Raw genomic sequence first — 16,479 nt, 5'->3', positions numbered from 1 at the left:
CATTAAAGCTCAAACGCTTATTTTTATGCAATATTTTAAATGCATTCTCTGCCTCCAAAAATATTTGTTCACAGAGTTAAAAAGCAACCTCGAAGCTTTATTCGATTTTTTTATTCAAAACATAAAAAAATTCATAAAGTATAATTCAGCAAACCCGCCAGTCAATCTTCCAGCAAAATAATGTCGATTTAAAAGTCTCCTCCCACTGATTTAAATAGACACAACTCTAATAGGTTCCGTACGATTTTTAGACAATCAAATATTATCTATCTTTTGTTTAGGGCTCTCTAAGCTGTCGATAGGGTACCGTCAAATGTGACGTCGCTGTGAACTTCGAGACATGTTTAACGAATGAAAACATTACTTACAGACAGAATATTTAGCGACCGTTGATTGGACGCAAAAGTGGGTTATGTTCTAAATCAGATTACGCAATTTCCAGGCACGTAGCATCGTTTTTGAAATTAGTGGGGGAGGCAGACTGATTCTAAAAATCTTGACAAGCAAAGAAAAAAAATGGAAAAAGGCTCTGTCTATATTCACCTTTTAATATGTAACTTAAAGAAAATTGGGGTGAGGGGGCACAGTAAATAAAATGTGGAGGATAAGAACCTTTTTAAAAAATAATACGGTAAAATCGAAAATTCAATTTTTTATTAGTGATAAGACTTTCAGATGACAAATCTTGTGCATAATTTCACATCTCTCTCTCTCTCTCTCTCTCTCTCTCTCTCTCTCTCTCTCTCTCTCTCTCTCTCTCTCTCTCTCTCTGCATTTACCTTTTCCGGTATAATTAATGGGAAATATTGACTCAAATAGATATTTAGCGTATGAAAATAGGCATGTTGCTACTTTTCTTCTCCCTTATACGCATTTGCGATTTTATATTCTTGCTATTTGATGCAAAACCCTTGAATCGCGGTATTAAGAACTCGCGTAAAATAAGGATTCTACAGAAATACACCAACAAAAACATATGCCTTGAAAGGGGATGCTTCTCGGAACTACCTCTCAAAAAGCTGGACCCGACAATGATCAAAAGTATAATAAATGGGCTTTGTATAATCGATCACATATAATGTGTATAAATGACAGTACATGTAATATACTTTATTTCATTTAACTAAATTTATACAGTTTTTGTGGGATTTTTTTCGCAAATTATGTTTATTGGCATTAGCATTACAACATTATAGTAACTTTATTTTGCATAGCAACAACATTTCGATCCGTAAAATTAACAAGCTTGTAGATGTAATACATCAAATTTGAAAAATGTGTTGTAGTTAGATGACTAAGGGCAACAAATAAAAGTAAGACATAATAAAAGAGAATACTACGCATTTTTTGAAAAAAGTATTTTAAAATTAAATAGCATGCACGAGCATATTTGCAGCTGGTAGCTGATTTACAGTATGTATACACGTACAAAACAACACGCCAATAGAGAAGGGAGCTTTTATCGGTGTCAAATTTTACAGGTACTCGATTTTTAAAAACAAAATTAATACCAAGCTATTAAGGATTACGTTTACTCAGGGGCGAAAAAAATCCACTAATAGGAACGAAAAACTACTTATTCTACATTGTAGCCCCACTATTGTGGTGCTATTTTCACTTTCAAATAACTTGGTCAATTACCTACGTTTTCTGCTAGTGACCTCAGAATGTTTTTTGAAAAAATTGTCAAAATTTGTCAAAATTGTCCACCATTTTCAAGGTTTTCTTTATTTTGTAATTATTAGAAATAATAAAACAATGTGTAGGTTGGGAAATGATGAAATATGAATAGCTTTACTAATTTTATATTTGACTGAATCGTTTTAAGCTCATATTTTAAGTTTAATTTAATCCGAATTTCCTCTATCAATTTCCAAAATTTTTGACCGAGTTTAACAAAAAACTGACTAATAGGAGCTCCAAACCATTGATTGCCTAAAACTGTTTTTGTTTTCTGTATTATGTTGAGATTAACATTATATAATGATCTAAATTTCGAGATATTTTATCTTGAATTGATTTTATGCATTTTAAAGATTTTTCAAATCGCGTGCCAGCCAGTGATATAAATTTATAGACGAGTAAATACAACCATAAAATATGTAAAATGATATGAAAAAAATATAGAAACTTAACTTTTGCAATTACATTACAACAGAAAGTTTTTAAGAGAAAAAAAGAAAATGAAAAAATTAGTCCGAATTTCCTCTGTTTTAATATTAATCTACCTTTGTCGGAGCATATCTTCATCAAATAAACAAATCATGGATATCAATTTCGATATTTGTTAATAACGTTGTTATTTTGTGTTTTTAAAACAACTTTGGACTTCAGATATTGAACTTTGTAAAAAAAAATTTTGAAATCTCAAACCCTGAGTAAACGTAATCCTTAAACAAATTAGTAATTCATTAATATTTCAAGACACTTTCTGATGCAGACCAAGACCCTGAAATATGTTTATTTTTTTGCGTTTTAATAGTTCCCATCAAAGTATTTTAAAAGCAAGTTTCAAAACTTTATTTATTCATTTATTCAATAATTGGCTGGGAATCGATTGGAAATATATCGCGTGCATATCATATCCATTTCTTTACAAGTGTATTCATATCTGTGAAATCTTTCAACATGAATGTTTGGCAAATTTTTCTCCTCTATTTTCTCAAGTTTGGTACTTTGGACTGTTCTCTATTTTATCAACAATTATACATGATGGGAATGGAATGTGGAAATAGTATCAAGAGTCACATTATTTCAGGGAGCACTAGAATTGTCAAATCTAGGGTAAGTCTTAAAATCACTGAGAAGGAGAGTATTCAAGAGGAGATGAGATGACGATTTCACAACAATATTTTGTAAGATAACTCACTATTGCGATTCTTAAAATCGGCACAGTAATTAAACAAAATTGATTAATATTTTATTTTTTATTATGTACGAAAAAGTTTCTTTAATTTTCCTGTAATATCGGGGGAAAGTGCAAAAACACTTTGCCGGATAATTTTGCCAGTGCCATGGTGGCATTTTTGCACCCGTCTAAGCTGCTTATATCGAAAAATTCAAATATGCCATATTATAAATCATTGCTTAAAGAGTATACAACCACCTTTGTTAATAGCGTAACTCACATGTCAGGTGAGATATTTACCTTTCAAAAATAAATTCCTACAGGAAAATAATTTTTCCCACAGGAAAAACAGTATACCTACAGGAAATTTGAAATTTCCTATCGGAATACAAGAACTTCCTACAGGAATTTCAATTCCGACAGGATTTGATAAAATCCGATAGGAGATATTAGTTTTCTCTAGGAAAACCGCCTGTCTGAATCAAATTCTCACAGGAAATACCATTCTCTTACAGGAAATATAATTCCTCTAGGATTTTTAGAAAATCCTATAGGATTGTCAATATTTCCTGTAGGAGAATCATTTCGTCTATGGGAATTTTAATTTCCCTTTGGGTTATTTATTTTTAAAGGTCAGTATCTTACCTGTCAGGTGAAACACACTAAAACAAAGTGGTTATATACTTTCTAGACAATTGTCTCTCATATAGTATATATGAATTTTCCGAAATTTCCTCTAAAGCAGGTGCAAAAATGCCACATTGGCACTAGCATAATTATCCGGCACAGTGTTAAAGGTAAAACTTGGGTTTATTATTTTATTATACGCACTTTGTAGATAGAATGTGCAGCTCATTGCTTGACAACAACAAGCTGTGGAACCATTTTGTTTGACAGTAAGATCGAGTACGGACAGAAGGGTTCATGCACGCTGGTCACCGAGGCGTCGACAGGAAGTCCGTACGTATTAGAGAGCAACTCGTCCGTGTGCTTCATGAAGAAAGCGTCTGTAGAAACCACTCAATCAGTACCCACTGAAGTAGCAATCACACCGACAACACTTAATACATCGACAACAATGTTAACGACACCGACAACAACTTCACTGACAACAACTACGACTACACCAACGACACCGGCAACAACTACGACTACACTGTCACCAACGACAACTACAACAACGTCAACGTCTATGGGAGAGGTATTTTTTAATGTTGGATTTTACACTGTAATTAGCTGATAGATATTTTACGGGATCTAAACGATTGCTTCTATAGCAACATATTTTTAAACATTTTTTTATCTAAGTTCGTCTAAGAGGGTTGTAAGGGAAATGTTGAGACAAACCGGATGTTGTCTTTTCTAAGTTACGGATATGAGTGAAAATCGCATTGACGTTAAACGAACAGCAATAAAGAATTCAAGAAAGTAATATGTAGAATTATGTATTTTGCTTTTTACGGTACATATTCTTAAACTAAAAGTGAAAAGGGGTGTATACATGTATTTTAAAAGAAACAAATCCTTTTGTTATAACAAGATTTTGACATATTGTAAATCTCATCTTAACAAGTTACATGTACATGCATTTCTATTATGAGTGAAAACACAAAACTCTTTTGAGATACAAGTCACTATATAACAAAATATTGCTTATTGGTGATAAAAGAGTAAACTCTATATTATTCATGAATTATACTTGCATTGACGTATATAATTTTCCCCTAATACTAACATTTGGGTATACAAGTAAAGTATCCCGAATTAATGATGAAATCAAAATTAAAAGGCTTCTTTATTGTCAAGAATTATTTCTCGAACAATAAATATATCAAATCTTAAATTCAAAAATACGTTGCTTGAAGTCAACACATTTTTTTTCCGTTTCACTAAAAAAAGAATACATAAAAAATCACATCAAATAAGTATTAATGTAGATAAAATCAGTTATTGTTAAAATGAATTAACAATATTCTCTCAAACACGTGTGATGTTCATGAGAGTCCCAACCAGATCACCAATATTACCGTCAGTTTAGTCATGCCTTTTACAACATACATCATAGCATAGCATTGCATTCAAATCTCATACAATAACATTAGAATCTCAGACTATATAGCATACAATCTCATAGATTCTCATTTGTTTGTCATACATGTATCATATCATATTAACGCATACCATAGCATAAACAGTCATGATTTTCACTCGATTTGAAATGCTTTTATTTTACAGAATAGATAATCACATTTCATATAAGTGGTAAATTTTGCCTAATTATCTGTTCACTTTGAAATATTTGGAAATATTCTGTATACCGAGGCGTTTTTTTTTTCTTTTTAAACAAATCTTAAAGCATACCATAGCATTAAGCTCTTTATTTCAATTTCTGGTAGCATACAAATATCATCGCATTGCATTAAATCTCATAGCATGCCATTGAGATCGCATACCATACCATAACATAAAATTATACAAGATTTGCATTAAATGACTGTACATAAAAGCCAATATAAGTCTCTCCTCTGTTTTGTGCATCATATTTCCAAAGCGATTCTTTGTTATTCCATCAAATAGAATATTGGTGTTTCGAGGAACCTTGAATCGAAATATTGAAAAGGCGCAATGGCTGTGACCATTTTTAGACTATATAAATCTTCTTATGAAAAAGAGTTCTGTATAAAGATATAGGAAACTGATAAATTTTAAAGCTAAAATTTAAGATTTAGACAGATATAGTGGTTAATTAGTTGACACCTAACCTTCTTAAGAACTCTGTGTAAAGTTAGACACTATATTTCAGTCCCATCCTACACGGTTATCACAAATGCAGTTGTATTTAATTTTACAAAAAAATTGCAATTAAAACTTTTGCTTATGTATAGAAAATCTTTAACAAGAACTACATGTGAATTCCTTTTTACCTTATCAACGATTGTAGAAATAATCTTTTTTTGGTTATTATCTATTTAATATATAATACTACAGGCAGGTACTTTTTACACAATTGCTCTGAAAAAAAATATAGTTTTACAGTATGCCTGATCAGCTTATACACATTACAACACATGTTTAGGATATCGATGCGTATGTAATACGTAAAACAAAATTGACGTAGTATTATATTTTTTATAGATATTACTTTTATTCAGAAATGTGAATAAGATAAATTCATTTTCCGTAGCTACCTGCCCCTTAGTCTTTTTCAGGAAAATATTTGTCATTCTTTTATTGACAATTTTTTCACCAATGAATATTGCTCATATTATTACAACAATTATATTACTTTCATGATTATTGTTCCTTAAGTATGACAAAATCTCCTCTGAGAGAGAATGTTCATTATTCATCGTGTATGAATGTGGTGTTCTTTTCTTTTCTTTTTAAAGTTACGAAATAGTTATGCAACACGTGCACGGCTTTCTGATCGCACTAGCGAGACCTGTGCTATATGTTGCGAATGCAAATGTGAAGTTTCGATAAAATACGGTTCAGAAATGGTGCATAAATTTTGTAAATCATTTTTTTTTTTGAAAAATAGAACTATAGAAATTGCTCTAGAGTACTATTTATGTTAAAGTAACAAGTACAGTTTACAGATTTCTAACCCAGCGTCATTTTCCTTGCCTTATATAGACGAGAGAAGAGATGTACATGTAACTGTTTCCTTTTCGCGTCGGATGACAATAATTTTCTCGGAGTGCCAATTTTAACTGTTACCTTCCCAAAAAGTCACTATTTATAAAGTGTCATTGTAAGCTAGTGTGCTTGCTACGGATAAGAAAAACTAAATACTGCGATTTCCTAACAAGTTGGGTTTTTTAACTTCAAATGAAGCTGAGCAGAGTGAAAATTAAAGTAATTTCAAAGTCAGATACCTTGGATATGGCTAACACATTTGATTGATAGCGCCCATGAGAAAAGGGTTTTATGGCATTTTTAAAAACAATAGAGAAATAATATCACAAACATTGACGTTATTTCATGACGTCGTCCGAAAAAGTAGAAAGCATAAAGAGCATTATTTTCACAATGAGAAATATTCTTCACCAGTTTTTTTTTAATTCAACGCGTTATTTTGGCTTAACTCTTTAATTTGGTTTAACTCTTTAAGATTTATTGACAAATTCATTTTGTTTTTATAATTTTTCTCTCATTTTGTGCCAGATTTATCAATATATGCTAGTTCAAATATCAGCTATATTTTGAAGAACCGTTGAAGAAATATTTTATTATTATATTGGTGTACATGCAAATATGTACGTGTTTTTTCTGTTACATCATATAGATATGCATGAAAAAAGGGCAAAGTTATTCGAATTATCGAATAGTGTATGATATCAAAAAAGAAAATTCTGGAAATGAAAATTATTATATTTTTTTAGCAATGATTGTTCATGTTATTGTTTTTAACAATAACTATGAATAGACTTAAGATAACGTTGCGCACACTATTCAGTCCCTTAATACTTAAATCATTATATAATGTACTAGTATAACTGAACAATAAAATGAACATGAAAAATATATGGTTGATCTAGGTCAAAAGCACACCGTAATGAAAATGAAAAAAAATATGGATACGTTCTAAGTGTTGATTAAAACGCCGTATGTTTAAAAACACAATGTTCAAAATTGGCTTTCAATCTGAATTTAAGTACATGTACAACAATCCCTTTATTTTGGCAGTGTGTATAAACGGTGTAAAAAAAACTGAGCTTTAATATCTTTGCTTATTTATGGTCATCGAAGCAGTGTGGCAACGCTTTTTGAAAAAAAATACGCACTTTGAAAAAAAATTTCAAAGTACGTTAAATATGTGACCAAAACAATGCACTTTGAAGTTTTTTAAAAGTACGTTAGATTTGGGACCAAGTTAATCCACTTTGAAAACAAATTTCAAAGTGCGTTATGAAGGTACATCAGTATTTTTTAATATCGAGACTGTTAACGCATCTTGAAAAATATGTATTAATTACAAATTCTGGAATTCAATTTCTAATTCATTGATAGTATGACGTTTTGTTAACACTAGTGAATCAATTTTACCGTTTTTGAAAACGGGGATGGGTGAATCAAAGATGCAGGTCAATTTCCAGTGTATCATTGCATTGTTTATAGAAAGTGAAGTAAACGTTTAAAATCGGAAAAAATTAATACGCTCTGTTGTAAGTTAAGTACAGTGATATTGAAAAAAACGAGCTGGCAAAACAATAATTTATCCAATAGTGTGTTAAAGAATCTATAAGTTTTTCAACATAAACCTTCTTTTCATATTCTAATCAAATAAATCACTTCAATATAAAATATATATATTATATAATAATATTTTCCTATAACAGCTATTTTAATTGATCATATTGTTTTTGATAAACATACACAGTTCAATATTTAGTTTTGTGTGGGCAAACTTTGGATTTCTATTTTTAACTTATGTCTAACCCCTGATATGAAAACTATGATTATTTTGCCCATATTCACTCAGAACATGTTTCAAAACTTCTAGGCTAAGCAATGCACTCACTGTTGATAGACCTTCTATGATTGTGTTATGCTGTAATACGTTATGTACAAATTCATTTTGGTAAAGAGGTAAAAACTTTGGTAAAGTTTTATAGATAAAAATGTACTAGTTTGTAACTGAAATATTATATCATATGAAAATGCATCGTAATTGGTACAATTTCAAGATTTTCAATCTTATACATGCAGTTTATTTCTTTAGCAAATACTTATTCATAAGTTGCCAGTGGTATTTTGTTCATATAAAATTGACTTTATGAATTTGACTTCGTTCAAACTGTAGAGTCTAAGCTGTATTGAAATGCAACACTGCTTTTAAATTGCTTTAATATCACTATTTCATAATTAAATAGGGAATCACAAAATCTAAAGAAAACGTCTAAAATTGTCAATGTCTTGAAATTGTTTTTCGCACACAGTCTTCCAATATACAAGAAGTTTTTTTTTTAATTATTTAAAATTCTGAGAATTTTTTCATTACAGTCATCTGCATCATGTGATCATTTAATTGATTTACACGGACTGGTACAGTTAAAATCTTTTTTTTTTAATAAAGAAAATACATTCTTGTTTTACTTAGAGTTAAGGGAATTTTTATTGCAATTTACAGCATCAATTTTGATTGATCAACATAGAATGGTACATTATAAATAAAAATTTTATACAAAAAAACATACTGCATTTTCCTCAAAATTCAGAGACCTCTTTTATTGCAATCCCTAGACCACTTTTGATTGATTTACACGGAGTTTTACATTATGAAATGATTTTTTTTATACAGAAAACACATTTCATTTATACTCAAAATTCAGAGAACTCTTTAATTGCAACTCCCTGCAGCATTATAGATTGATTTACACGCAATGATATTTTATAAAATGAATATTTCATACAATAAATATCGTGTTTCACTTTAACTTCAGAGATTTTTTTAATTGCAATCTCCTGCAACAATTTTGATGATTTCATGTAAAAGTACAAACTGAAGGTAAAAATTTAGAAAATATTTATTGCAATTATCTGCAGCTTTTTGTTTTTTTTTTACATGGAATGGACTTCGTTCGTTGAAATCATCATTTCTTAATCCTCCATCGATTGTGGTTCATTTTGATTAATTTTCACAAGCAAGCACAATTTTAAGTTGATATTTTATATATTAGATGTTAACAGGCAATCAAACGTAGCTGTGCTAATTAGTCACCCTTATTGTTGTCCGACATTCCAGTAATCATTCAGTTGGATGGATAACAGAGGCTCATCCTGTTATCATGACTTGAATTTTAATGACATTTGAAATAATAACATCAACCATAACAAACCGGAAATTATTGAATCGGAACCGGAAAAGAATAACGACGATTTGATTTTTAAATTTTAATATTGTAAATGTAAGCGCTTTAGATTCCAAAAAATAAGAATACATCCTCTGATTCATATTCGTAAGATTTTGCAATGTTACATTTTGCGTTGATCTTAACTAGAAAAATATTATAACACAGAATTTAATTATAAAGATTACGATCGCTCAAAACATCCCAAAATGTATCATGATAACAATGGATAATACACGAGTGAAGAAGACCTTACCGATACAGTTACTCTACCAGAATATTTCATTATGCATACCAAATCAGATAGAGTTTAAATGTTTTTTCCTTAGATCACCTCTATCTTTCAAGTAATATAATTATACTTATCATAGAAGCCTTTTTTCTAGTACCACATAAAGATTTATCAGCTATATGAGTGAAACTGGCATTCAATCATATATGTATTTTTAAATTAATAAGTACAGTCTTTGATTTATATATGTACTTTAAAAATTACCGAATGAGTCAGCTATTGCTATAGCATTGATCAAGTTACAAGGGCTCTGTAGTGTACATACTATTGAGACACATCAATGCGTAACTAATTCATATAAAACAATTATTTTTTGTTATTCTCATTGATTGTCAAAAATCACTTGACATTCTGTCCTTAGAAAATAAGTCTTTACCTCCAACTGACCTTGATCGTCCGTCTTGGATGATTACCTAAAGAGCTTAGGAAAGCTGGTCGTCTGAATTTAGCTGGTGTACTATATTTACTAATTATTTTAAATGCAATTGTCTAATTCATTAATTTATAACTATTTTGGACATCATTGTACAATAAATATGTGAATATAAGTGCCCGTATCAAGTTATATCGACCGAAGACACAGAAAAGTGATATCGACCTCACAAGTTCAGTCTATATCGCTTCGATCAATTTCACTCGAAATGGGTCCTTTTAACCACATAGCGACCTAAATATGAGTCCAAAATTTAGAAATCTATGTAGTATTGTAGTTTACATTTATTGCAGTTCAAAGTCACGGTCACTTGTGATTATAATAATCACATTTTTTTTCCTCTTGAAATACTCAACTAAAAACGGAGAAAGCCTCAACTTAGAACTTGTTTATAGCCATAAAATTTCATATTTGACAACTTTGAAATGTAATTTATTTAATTCTGTAAAAATCATAAAATGTGCGCAAACACAATAACCACCCTTTTCTCATGAACGCAATCATTACCATTCTTGTTCACATCAGGGGTCATTTTTAACATGAAGTAAAAAGACCCCTGGGTCATTTATCTTCAAAAAGAAAATATTCTACAGATGGGGGGGGGGGGTCATTATTCTGCGTCGAAAAATGACCCCAGTCACTATTCTATGGGGGTCATTATCCTTTTTTACACCAACCCAAAGATATACTCGGCGATTGAAAACTTTAACTTCTACTTAAAAAGTGTCTGTAGACCTAAAGTTGTTAATAAAATAAATAATGAACACAACAAATGAAAAATGAGATATATTTTAGTATATTTTATGTTTACCGTTTCTTTGTAAGGTATTTAAGATTTAGGCGCACTGGGACGCATTAATATGACGTTGCGATACGTTTGCATTTTCTCCCGATCATTTGATACAGGCAAGTTTTTCAGCTAACTGAGTAATTAGAATTGGGTTACAAAATCGTCGCATGTATATATCTAACGCTTTTCTGCTTTTAAATGCCATGCTGTGATAAAGGTAGTATTGGGCTATCCCATATTGGACGTACTTCCTATCAAAATAAACAACAAAATTAGGCATAATTAAGCATTAAAGTTTTTTTCCTGCGGCGTAGTGCAGTAGGTGAGAACGTTAACTATGAATATGTAAGTCATCAGTTTAAATCCCGATGCGGCTTTCAGTATTTTAACGTTAACTTTAAAAAAAAAAATCAAAACATATTTTTGTTCAAATACTTTAAAATTCTAAACCGTCGAAAGTATTTTGATTACGTACTTTTATCTAAATTTATATCGACATGTGTTCTATACCTCCTTAAAACGGTTTTAATAAATTAAAAATAATTTTTAATCATGTTTGAAACTGCATTGCATAATTAAAGCTTTTCCTCAGAATTGTATTCACATATTCCGATCCTTTAAAAAAAGAAAGCATGCGATAGGGAACAGTTATGAGATTTGAACCCGCCACATATTTGTTTCTGACCGGATCCACTGATCCATATTGCCCAGTATCTACAAGGTTCTACGACATCATTTTCTTTCTTTATTGTTAAGATTCATGTTAACAGGAGGGATTCGCCTAATATTTGAAAAGCCAATTTCAAGATTAACGACTTTTTTTTATCGAGAATGGTTTTTTTTGGTCATTCTCGTATATTGCCGTCTATTTACATTATTAAGAAATTGTGTCTAATAGTATACCAAACTGAACCCAATGATCAAAATATAGATAGAAGAATTCAGATTTTTCAAGAAAATTCTATTTTTGAGCGATTTTCCAGTATTCGGAAGGTGAGCGTTGCCATACCTATGCTCGGATGATCGGCTTTATAATAAATGAACTTTTGTAGAAGTACGTAATTAGAATTTATATAAAAGAAAAAGTAAAAATTGCCTCAAAGTGCGAACAATTGCAATTATCCTTTATATCCATAGAGTAAATGTAAACTGAGCTGTATTTTGTAGGGAAAATAAAACTATGAGGGGGATGCATCGTGACTTCTTTAAATAGATATAAAATAAATCTTTTTACTCTACTATTTACATGTATATATTGAAACTTCTGTCGCAAGCAAATATTTCTAACTGGTATAGAGATATTTGGAGAAGCATTTGTTGGTCACTGACCTGAGGTAAGGTTTAAAAACAATGAGGAATGTCGAAATGCCATTTTGCATTTTACGTCCAATTAATTTAAAATAAATACTTATAATCATTTATTCTGTTACCCCTTTTCTCAACCATAAACATTAATGCACTAAATTCGATTTTTGCCATTGAGGAAATGATGTGAAGGACGCTGCCTAATAAATAAAATGTAATGAAAAGAAATTTGATATCGTTGATTTAAAATGCGATTTTTAATTGTGTTTAGGGCAATCGTATAAAACACGATAAAACACAAAAGAGCACAACATTACAACTTGATAAAACACGCTGTCATGCTAACAAAAACTCCCAAATCACGCTGTCACGTATACATATACGAAATATATGCTTACTGTCTTGAAATATAAGCGATATTTGGGCCCGGGTAAGAAAATGTAACTGAGTGCGAGCTGAATATACAATACACTTACATGCAATTCCTTAAAGCATTATTTTATGGAATACTAACCAATAAAATGGTACCTGAAAAATATGAGGTGAAACGAGCTCAAAATTTAATAATTAATAAATCAATATTTTAATCAGAAACATATTGTGTTTTTCTTCGAATTCAGAGAATTCTTTAAATTCAATCGTCTGCACCAATTTTGATTGACGGAAAGTACATTTGAAATGAATATTTTAAAGACAGAATTATACTTTTTAATTAATTAATCTTAAACTAGAGACTGTGTAATCTGTTCATAGTGGTGGACGACTTCCGAATATTAAGATAAATCTAAGGTATCCCACTTCTCAATGTTCTTGTATCAAGAATTTCTTGAGAAGTATATCATTGAAATCTGTATACAAAACATGCTTGAAAAATACAAAGATAATGGGAGGTCAGTGTTTATCCCTCTGAGCTATGGCCAATTTAATTTGACCTTTTTGCACCTAAAATGCGATTTCAACCGGATTAGGATTTGTTGTGAGTATTTTGGATCAGGAAAACTTTTTCCTTGAAATATCGTTTTTAATTATGCACAATAGTCACACTGAATATGGGGATTACGAAAAAAAATTTAACGAAGATGCATACATTTTTGTGTGACCTTTATGCACTTAAAAATGACAATTTTTATTATATAAATTGTTACAATTTGATTTGAAATAAACTGAATTTCAAGAACTTTATAAGAATGATCCAGTTTGCCTAGATATGTATTCAGTATCATTTTGACATAATAAATCATGGGGGTCAGTGATGTCAAATTTTAGATATATGACTTTAAAGATAACATTTTCGCAAACTTTGGCTTCAACAAATTCAGACATTTTCTATATATTTGCATGAATTTATGTTAAACGTCTATCATTCTCAAAAATTTTAGTTTTCTACAAGTCACTCAGGGCCTCTAATTAATAGATTCATAAAATTGCTTGTTTCTGTCATTTTCGTCTAAAAACCTTCCGCACAAGAAAATAGGTCCCCAAAAACTTGTTTGTTTCTTTAATTCAAATGGATTTTCTTAATGAATGTTGTACAATTATAAAATGATGATCTTTCTGTGAGGATTGAATTGATAAAATCATATTTATTTAAAATATAGTGAACATCCGCGCAATGAAATCAAAACGTGAGGAGTAAGATACCTTTAAAGTATCATAATTGATAAAATACACTTTTAAATTGCGATTTGTGATCTGTGATTCCAACAAAAGGTTTGCCGTGTTTTGTGATTCAATCTTTCATCTTTTGACTTGACTATATCGGTCTGATATCTACAATGTATATAACTGCATGTCTGTCCGCCAATGTTCGTCTCTCTATCTAAAAACGACATATATCCATGTATATATCATTTTGTCTATTTATTCAAAGATTTCTCGGAAACTATCAATCACAAATGCTGGAAGTTTTAACATACTCTTTGATTAGGCATGCTATTTGGTGGACCCTGCTTTAGTACCAATAAGCAGTTACCTGTCTGTTAAATATCGACTTTGTTTATTTAGTATATTCACATCAGAGCGGGGATATTTCTAGTGAGCATCGGCTCACAGATATATTGTATTATGTAACATGTACTATAGTGGTACCCTACGAAAGCCCAGTAGGCTCATTCAAAATACGAGATTCAAAATTCGAAATATAAGATTCAATATCTAATTTAACCAATCAAATTATGGATCTCTGAAACCTGTTACCTATCGACATCAAACTGTTCTAAATAAAGATAATTACCTACAAATAAATGTCCTAATACCTCTTATATCATTAAGTGGCGTTGTATCATTAACAATGCACAGATGAGATTTTGCAAATTGTCCATCAAATACGCCATAATTAATATTTATTTGAGTAAATGGAATACAGAAATCCATAGTCAATGTAAAAAATGCCAGAGGAATGAAAATACAAAGTATCTTATTCTTTAACGTGATAATGTATCTGAAATATGGAATGCTTTAAATGTTTACCTTAAGTTGATATTAAATGATTACCGTTTTATGTTGTCTTTTATACACCGAAAGTCATTTCTGCAATCCATGTAGTTTATAATTAATGATGCCCTCTACTGAATCAATTGGAAGATATGACGATGTGAAAATCAATTTTACCCCCAAAAGACCAATGATGAATAAATGTTTGAGAAAGTCTTCACCTTTTATTTGACTGCATAATGATAAACAGATTCTAGCTAGCTAAAAGTGAATTTGATTTTGATTTCAAATAATAATTAAGAAGAAGGGTTTTGAAAAAGTATACATATTACGCTATGTTAAAATACATCTATTGTTTTTCATTAAAAATAACCTTCTTTTTTAATTAAACTCAGACCATCATTGATATAATAAACAACCTTAACAACATGTGCACCACGAACTCTCAACACGATATAGCCATAGTTACAACCAATGGGGTTCATCTCTATGACGACGCCGCATCCCTGTTCACTGGTGCATGTAGGAATATGACTATTGCAGAGTTGTTCCAAGGATTCACCCCCCTCCCTGATAAGAGCACGTGGAAAGCTCTGCTTACTTACAACAATTTTTATTATGACCTAATTACAGGTATGTTGTTTTGTTTAACTGCAGCAGCTGGCGAAAGGTTACATAGTTTCCACATGCAACTGAAGTAATGTATCTATCTATCTATCTATCTATCTATCTATCTATCTATCTATCTATCTATCTATCTATCTATCTATCTATCTATCTATCTCATTATAGTTCTACTAACATCTTTCAGATGCTGATCAAGTGTACCGATGGCAGAAAAACGATGGAAGTATTGTCCCAGTATCAGGGTACCCCAAAACCAAACAGGATTACATCGCAGCTGCCGTTTATTACACACCTACACACATCTTTAATGGTACTCAGTAGGCGGTTTACACACAGTTAAGCGGCCCCATGACCTTTTACTTCTTTGACGCGTCCACAATCTATTACTACCGCAACCAGCCGCCTCACGAAGGCAGTTTCTCTATTAGTGACACGACAAACATGGATAGCATTGGGAAGCCATTAAACCTGTGGTACAATCTACCCAGCAATGTGGTGGGCGTTACCGGACAAGAAAACACCAATAACTTTACCGTCGTCGATGTTAACCTTAATGTGTATTCCTACCATTTACCCGACCCCTACAACGTCAACACTTCTCCGCCGGTGTGTGTCCTACAAGGACAGTTACGGTTGTGATCGGGTTGAAAGTAACTGTTGTTGAAATGTACTTTATTAAGGTTTTCCTACAGCTTAAATTTCATCCTATCAACAAATAATAATTAGTTCTATGTATAATCTGCATTCTTTTATTATCATTTTATCACTTTAGGTGTGAGTGCTCGGCCTTCTGAAATTTTGATTCTATTTATCACCATCAATCAAAACAAATTTTGTTACTGTATTCTAAAAAGAGCATTCACATTACTGAAACAAGACATCATTTAAATCAGTTGA

The 16,479-nt window shown here is 31.0% G+C and overlaps 1 pseudogene; it reads left to right on the top strand.

The window, feature by feature from the left end:
- The first annotated feature begins 2,628 nt into the window (after positions 1-2,628).
- On the top strand, positions 2,629-16,260 carry LOC128184711 (uncharacterized; annotated as a pseudogene).
- Positions 16,261-16,479: the final 219 nt, after the last annotated feature.

This window comes from Crassostrea angulata, chromosome 5, assembly GCF_025612915.1.
Source record: "Crassostrea angulata isolate pt1a10 chromosome 5, ASM2561291v2, whole genome shotgun sequence".
Lineage (NCBI taxonomy): Eukaryota > Metazoa > Mollusca > Bivalvia > Ostreida > Ostreidae > Magallana > Magallana angulata.
The sequence above is the reverse complement of the archived record's forward strand: the minus strand, read 5'-3'. Positions and strand labels throughout refer to the sequence as shown.